We start from the raw sequence: 7,205 nt of genomic DNA on the forward strand, positions 1-7,205 counted from the left end.
GATGCAAGGGGCACCTCAAGCTTATTACAGCCCCAACCAATCGACTCCTATGCCTTCCTGGGGTCCCCCTGCTCATCCTTCATGGTCCATGCCTCCTCCATGGTCTTATCCACCTCAGTACCCCACTCAACCTACTTCTCATTCATATCATTCACATGCCCAGCCACAGCCTCGATGGAATGCACCTCAGTCGGGGTGGAGGCCCCAATACAACACTCCTCCTGCCATCTTGCCTCCACCACCAGTTTAACCTCAGCCATTACCTCCTGCTCCTCCAAGGCAACCTCAAATGCCTGCTCAACCGAACCCGAACCCCAACAATAGACAAGCCCAGCAGGTATACACTGGGGAAACCTCATGCCCTACCTATGCTGTGGAGATCCAGGAGATCAATCTTCGATCTGGAAAGACTCTACCAGATCGCCAACCTCCTCCCCCAGAGGATGAGGAAGATAAACAGGAAAGTGAACCAAAGGCTATTCCACCCTTTCCTGAGAGACTAACAGCCACCACACAACCCAACCCAGAGGAGGATGAGCTTCTGGGTGAGCTCAAGCAGTTGTGTGTAAAAATACCACTTCTCCAAGCCATCAAGGATGTGCCAATATACAACAAACTGGTTAAGGAAAAGTGCTTCAAACACCCAGGCAGGCGGAAGAAAGATGCTTCAACCATTAATGTCATAGGACAACTGTCTGACCTGATGCTAGGACAAGTCATCTGCCCAAAGTACCTAGATCCTGAAAGTCCTGTAGTAGATGTCCACATCAATGGCACCATCATACCTCACACCTTGATTGATCTGGGGGCTGCCATTAATGTGATGACCAGGGATACCATGCTCAAACTCAATCTTCAGGGTTCCTTGAGGAAGACCTCGACAATACTGCAATTAGCAGATCGCTCCACCGTGACTCCCGAAGGGATTGTGGAGGATGTCTTGGTCTCTATTGACTCTTGGGAATACCCTGCAGACTTCCTGGTTCTGCAACCAAAGGCAAAGCTTACTGGATATCCTCTCATTTTGGGAAGGCCTTGGTTAGCTACTGCAGATGCTTACATAAGTTGTCGTGCAGGAAACATGACCATCAAAAATGGTCCCATGTCCAAGCAGCTAGTCCTATACCCTCCTACCCAACCCTCCTTAGAGCATGACTTACCACTCTAGTTGGAAGAAGGAGAGGAAGACGAGGTGTACTCAGCACCTTTGTGCACCTTAGATACCACTAGAAGAGACCCCCCAACCGAGGATGACTTGATCGAGACCTTGATCCAGAATCCACCTTCCAGTGAACTACCCTTAGAGAAATTGGTGGAGGATGCCCAAGCTAGCACCTTAGTGGATCTTTGTACAACCAACCCTGTTACTTCCAGAATCAAGAATGTGGAGTTCGGCCCTGAGAAAGCATTGAAGATCAGCTCCTCCCTATCTCCTTCCCAGGAAAAGGAGCTGTGTAGTCTGTTGGCCAACCACCTAGATGCTTTTGCTTGGAGCTATAAGGAAATGAAAGGAGTCCATCCTTCGGTCTGTACCCATCATATATACATCAAAGAGGATTGTAAACCGGTTAGGCAACCCCAGAGGAGAATGAATCCAGCTCTTAAGGACATTGTCAAGGAAGAATTGCAAAAACTGTTGGATGCAGGATTCATCTACCCCATCTCAGATAGTGAATGGGTGTCCCCTCTGGTGTTGGTTCCCAAGAAAAATGAGAAATGGAGAATCTGTGTGGACTACCGAGAACTGAACAAAGCTACCAAGAAAGACCATTTCCCTCTACCTTTCATAGATCAAGTGTTGGATGGACTGGCAGGAAAGAAGTTCTTCTCTTTCCTGGATGGGTTTAGCGGGTACAACCAAATCCAAATCAGCCCGGAAGACCAAGATAAGACCACCTTCACTTGCCCTTGGGGTACCTTTGCCTACCGAGTCCTTCCCTTTGGGCTATGCAATGCTCCTGCTACCTTCCAGAGAGTTGTTTTGAGCATCTTCTCGGAGCTGGTCCATGATGCAGTGGAAATCTATATGGATGACTTTACTCCTTATGGGGCCAACTTCCAGGAAGCATTGTCCAATCTGGGAAAAGTCCTAACCAAATGCATCGAGATGAACTTGTCCCTTAGTCCTGAAAAATGTGAATTCCTAATGACTGAAGGGACCGTGCTAGGCCATACCATTTCTTGCCAAGGGTTACAAGTGGATCCTAACAAAATTGCTCTCATCAAGAAGGTTCCACCTCCTCAAAAGGTAAGGGATGTCCGGAGTTTCTTGGGGTTAGCAGGATATTACCAGAGATTCATTAAAGATTTCAGCAAGCTAGCCTCGCCATTGTTTGGCCTGTTGGCAAAAGATGTGGAGTTTAAATGGACTGACGATTGTCAGAGGGCTTTAAATGAATTGAAGGACAAGTTGGTGTCAGCCCCAATCCTGAGAGGTCCAAACTGGACCCTACCTTTCCACATCCACACTGATGCCTCGAACAAAGCCATAGGTGCAGCTTTAGGACAGGTTGAGCAAAAACTTCCATATGCCATTTACTTTGTTAGCAAAAACTTGTCCAAAGCTGAGCTGAATTACACCGTAACCGAGAAAGAATTCTTGGCTGTGGTCCATGCACTGAACAAGTTCCGACATTATATTACTGGTTACCAGACCTTTGTACATACAGACCATGCTGCAATTAGATATTTAATGAATAAACCAGATGTGAATGCTCGTATTATTAGATGGTTACTTTTATTGCAGCAGTTTGATTTGACCATTGTTGACAAACCAGGTAGAGAAAATGTTGTTGCTGACTTTTTATCTAGATTGGATTTGTCTGCAGATGAGGATGGAACAGTGGATGACCAGATGCCCGATGAACATCTGTTTGCTATTTCAGTACTCTCTCCATGGTTTGTTGATATAGCAAACTACCTTGTTTCAGCACAGTTCCCTCCGCACCTATCTTCCAGAGAGAAGAGCAGAATCATCAGAAAAAGTGCCTCATTTACTTGGATCGGGGGCAATCTGTTCAAGCTTGGCCCCGATCAGATCTTAAGGCGTTGTGTAAGGGAGGAGGAAGTCTTTGATATCCTCCTCACTTGTCATGATGGGCCTTATGGAGGACATTTTGCAGCAAAGAGAACTGCCTTCAAAATCCTGCAGGCAGGCTACTATTGGCCCACACTTCATCAAGATGTCAGAAGATATGTCAGCCAGTGTGACCAATGCCAAAGAATGGGGAAACCGACCCAAAGGGATGAGATGCCTCTCCAACCTCAAGTGACTCTTGAGCCATTTGAGAAGTGGGGCATGGACTTTGTGGGCCCAATCAACCCTTCTTCGAGGCAAAGGTCTTACATCATTGTGTGTACTGACTATTTGACAAAGTGGGCAGAGACTAAAGCAATCAAAGCAGCAACAGAAGAAAAGGTGGCCGAGTTCCTAAGAGAAAACATCTTCTATAAGTTTGGCTATCCAAGAGAGCTGGTCACCGATCAAGGGAGCTAGTTCACATCCAACCTGGTTGAAGATCTACTAGCTCATCACAAGATCAAGCATAGGACTTCCACCCCCTATCACCCTCAAGCAAATGGGCAGGTGGAAGTCACCAATAGAGCATTAGAAGGGATCTTGACTAAGGTGGTGAGCAGCAGCAGAAAGGACTGGGCAGATCGCCTGGTTGAAGCCACATGGGCTTACAACACCACTTGGAAGACCACCACAGGCTTCACACCTTATGAGCTGGTCTATGGGAAGAAAGCTTTGCTGTCCATTGAGTTTGAATACAACACTTTGAGGATGGCAGCTCAGCTGGACCTAGATCTCAGCCATGCACAACAAGAAAGGCTATTGCAGCTGAATGGCCTGGATGAGCACCGAATGCAGGCCCTCCTTCACTCAGAAGTGGTTCAACTTCAGAGAAAGGTGTGGCATGACCAACATCTCCATGACAAGCAATTTCAGCCGGGAGATTGGGCTTTGTTGTATGACTCTAGATACAAAGATTTCAAAGGGAAGCTGAGAACCAGATGGCTAGGGCCATATTCAGTGGAAAAATGTCATGACAATGGATCTGTGCTTATTAGGACCATTGATGAGGAAGCCATCCCCATGCTTGTCAATGGGCATCGATTGAAGATCTACAGGAAGCCTCCCTCAAGACAAGAGTTCATCAAAACTATGGAGAAGGCAGTGTTGGTCATAGAGAAGGGTTCTGCCTCTGCTTTGGGCATACCCTGAAGAATCTAAAAAAAAAAAGAAAAATAATAATAAAGATCCTTGGGTGAAAACCTTTCTGAGGCGCCCAAGGCAGGTAATAGGGGTGAAAACCTCATTGAGGCGCCCCTATTGTCTTTTCAAAAAAAAGAAAAAAAGAAAAAAAAAGAGGAGATTGGAAAAAGATCCTTGAGTGAAAACCTCTTTGAGGCGCTCAAGGCAGATGGCAAGGGTGAAAACCTCAATGAGGCGCCCCTGTTATCTTTCAAAAAAAGAAAAAAAAAACAAAAGAAAAACAAAGTCAGCAGATTCATTATGTAAAATTGCATGCAGGTGTTCTATGGAGGAGAGGAAGCCTCTCAACTCAAAGCCAAGGGTCCTCCTCATGCAGCAAGGACACCTTACCAACACCTCCTCCAAGAATCCTCATTTTCTCCAAGGTATGTGCAATTTTATTCCAGCTTGAGTCTTCTACAGGAAGACGCAGATTTTCTACAGGAAAATGCAGAGTTTCTACAGGAAGATGCAGATCTTCTACAGGAAGGTGCAGACTCTCTACAGGAACGCATCATTTCTACAGGAAACGCCGTATTTCTACAGGAAGCTTCCTGTAGAAGCTCAGAACGGGCCAGAATTCATTTCATGAGGCGATCTAACGGCTAAGGATCGGTTTGGACGCATGCATGCCACGGTTGTCAACCATGCACATTGCTGTTATCTTGCTCCACCGTCCTTGTCGACATGCAACCAAGTACCTGCACCAGCAAAGCAGATCGATGAGTCTCGAGGAAATAAAGCAACCTATAAATGGAAAAAGCGCTAGAGATCTCACACCATATTCATCACAGTCAGCCCGAGGCTCCGAGAGCATGATCGTGAGGCCATCCATAGTCGTGCAGCATGCACCCAAGGAGGAAGAACTGTTCCAAGACATCCCGCGGGAGTCCTGTAACAGTTAAACCTACTAGAGTGGATACCATTCACCGCGCAGGCCATCTAAAGGGAAATGTGGGCGCATGCAACTGAAGCATCCCATCCATCGACGACAACTCGTGAACATAGACCTCCAGGCCTGTGTAAGTTCGCCAGCAGCAGGTAAATCGACTCATCAGTGTCCAAAGAGCCGAAACAACGTGTACAGCCACGCAGGTAAGTGTCTCGACCCTTCCTTCCATCAGACTGCATGAATGTTACTTTGATTGATTGCTAAGTGTAAAGGTGAATTGGTTGAGCGACTGTGTGGCCATTTGGCCGGCCACGTCGGCCAGTTAATGGTCTAGTTGGATGTGTGGGTGGCGGCCATGACAAAGAGAATGGGCAGCATGCACGTGAGAACGATCCCGTCGAGGAAACGAGTTCAACAGGAGAGGCGGTGGCAGATCCGCGGGAATTGATGCGGCAGCAAGTGAACGCACAGTTGAATGATGGGGTGACGTCACCCAACGGTCCGGCGGGGACAGCTCACCCCCCGCGCCACAGATTCCGCCGAATTTGAAATCTAATCGGCTCAATTGCATTCCTGCATTTATCACCCACCGGTTTGAACTCGAGCGGCTATCCTGATCCTTCTGCAGTGTGATACGCCGAGCCTTTGGCTATCAGAGCGATTGAGAAGCACGCCCAAGGCGCAGACCGACTGCAATCTCTCCCGAAATCTGCGCGCTGCATTCTACAAGAACGCTGTCATTCTACAGGAACGCTGCATTCTACAGGAACGTTGTCATCCTACAGGAACGCAGTTTTCTACAGGAAAGCGGGTGCCTCACATAAAAAGGTGGCCAATTAAAGAGGTAACCCTGAACTCTTCATGCAACTGGTTATTAAAGGTGGCAAGATTGTCGTCCACAGTCCGGTCATAGAAAAACGGTGAAATTGTTGTCTGTTGTGCCTATACTGTCATTCTACAGGATGTCGAGTAATTAAATTGTGTCAAAGTTCCTCAGGGATAAGTTTGTGGGTTATGTGCATGATATCCTACGCTCTGTCTCAGTAAACCAAAACCTCTTCCACAAATCACCACCTCTGGTTAACAAAACTGTGTTATCATGCCGAGTGGGTTTATTAGACGAGAACCCACTGATTCAGCCAAATTAAGGGAAAACCAGGAAGTGGTAGAGCTCTTCACACGAGCACAATGGATGTCTTTTTGTGATAAGCTGCAGGGTTACGATGATGAAGTGGCCGAAGAATTCTTGCAGGCTCTGAGGCCGAAATCCAAGACACTGGCCACAGTGAATTTCAGGGGCCTAAGCCTCAAGCTCACCCCGCAATATATCAGTCGAATCACTGAACTTCCAATGGGTCTGCCGTGGGATAAGGAAGAACGGAAGTTGAGCCAGCAGGCCAAGAAAGAATTCTTTCCACCTGAGGAAGAATTCTCGGAGGACAAAAATGGGGTGCGAAGAACGAGTCTGTTGCCACCATGGAATGAAGTCAGTTTGCAAATCATGAAATATATAACTTGTGAAGGTCGTTTTAGCATCGTGTATGCATATCACTTTCGGTTGCTCACTGAATTGAGGCACCGGATTGATCTTCCTGTAGAACAAAAACTGAGCATCCCTTATTTCCTGTCGCAGTCTCTAATTGAGTGTGCCACAAAGCTAAAAGAGGGCATACCAGATCAGATAGCCCACCATGGGTTGATCAAGCTTCTTGTGGAGGATGTGCTGCATTCATATAAGGTTCCCCTCTCATGGGAATCCTTCCGGAATTTGACAAGAGATGGAGACATTAAAATGCTGATTGAAGAAACGGGTTCTTCCAGCAGTGAGGAACAAGAAGCAGTGGCCGAGGGAAAGAGAGAAAAAGGCCAGAAGACCCCGACCACAGTGCAGAAGAAGGAACAAAAGAAGAAGCATGAAGAAAAGGATGACAAAGAAAAAGGTGGCACACCCATCTTGTCAGCAAGAGAAAAGAGGTTGAAGAGCAGAATGGACAAAGCTGAGGTGGTCCACGTCAGCCCAAGTACCTCATCAGCACCTGCAACCAAAGCAAAAAG

Source organism: Pinus tabuliformis, chromosome 6 (assembly GCF_031772625.1).
Source record: "Pinus tabuliformis cultivar Carrire ecotype Pingquan chromosome 6, CPIR1, whole genome shotgun sequence".
Taxonomy (NCBI): Eukaryota; Viridiplantae; Streptophyta; class Pinopsida; order Pinales; family Pinaceae; genus Pinus; species Pinus tabuliformis.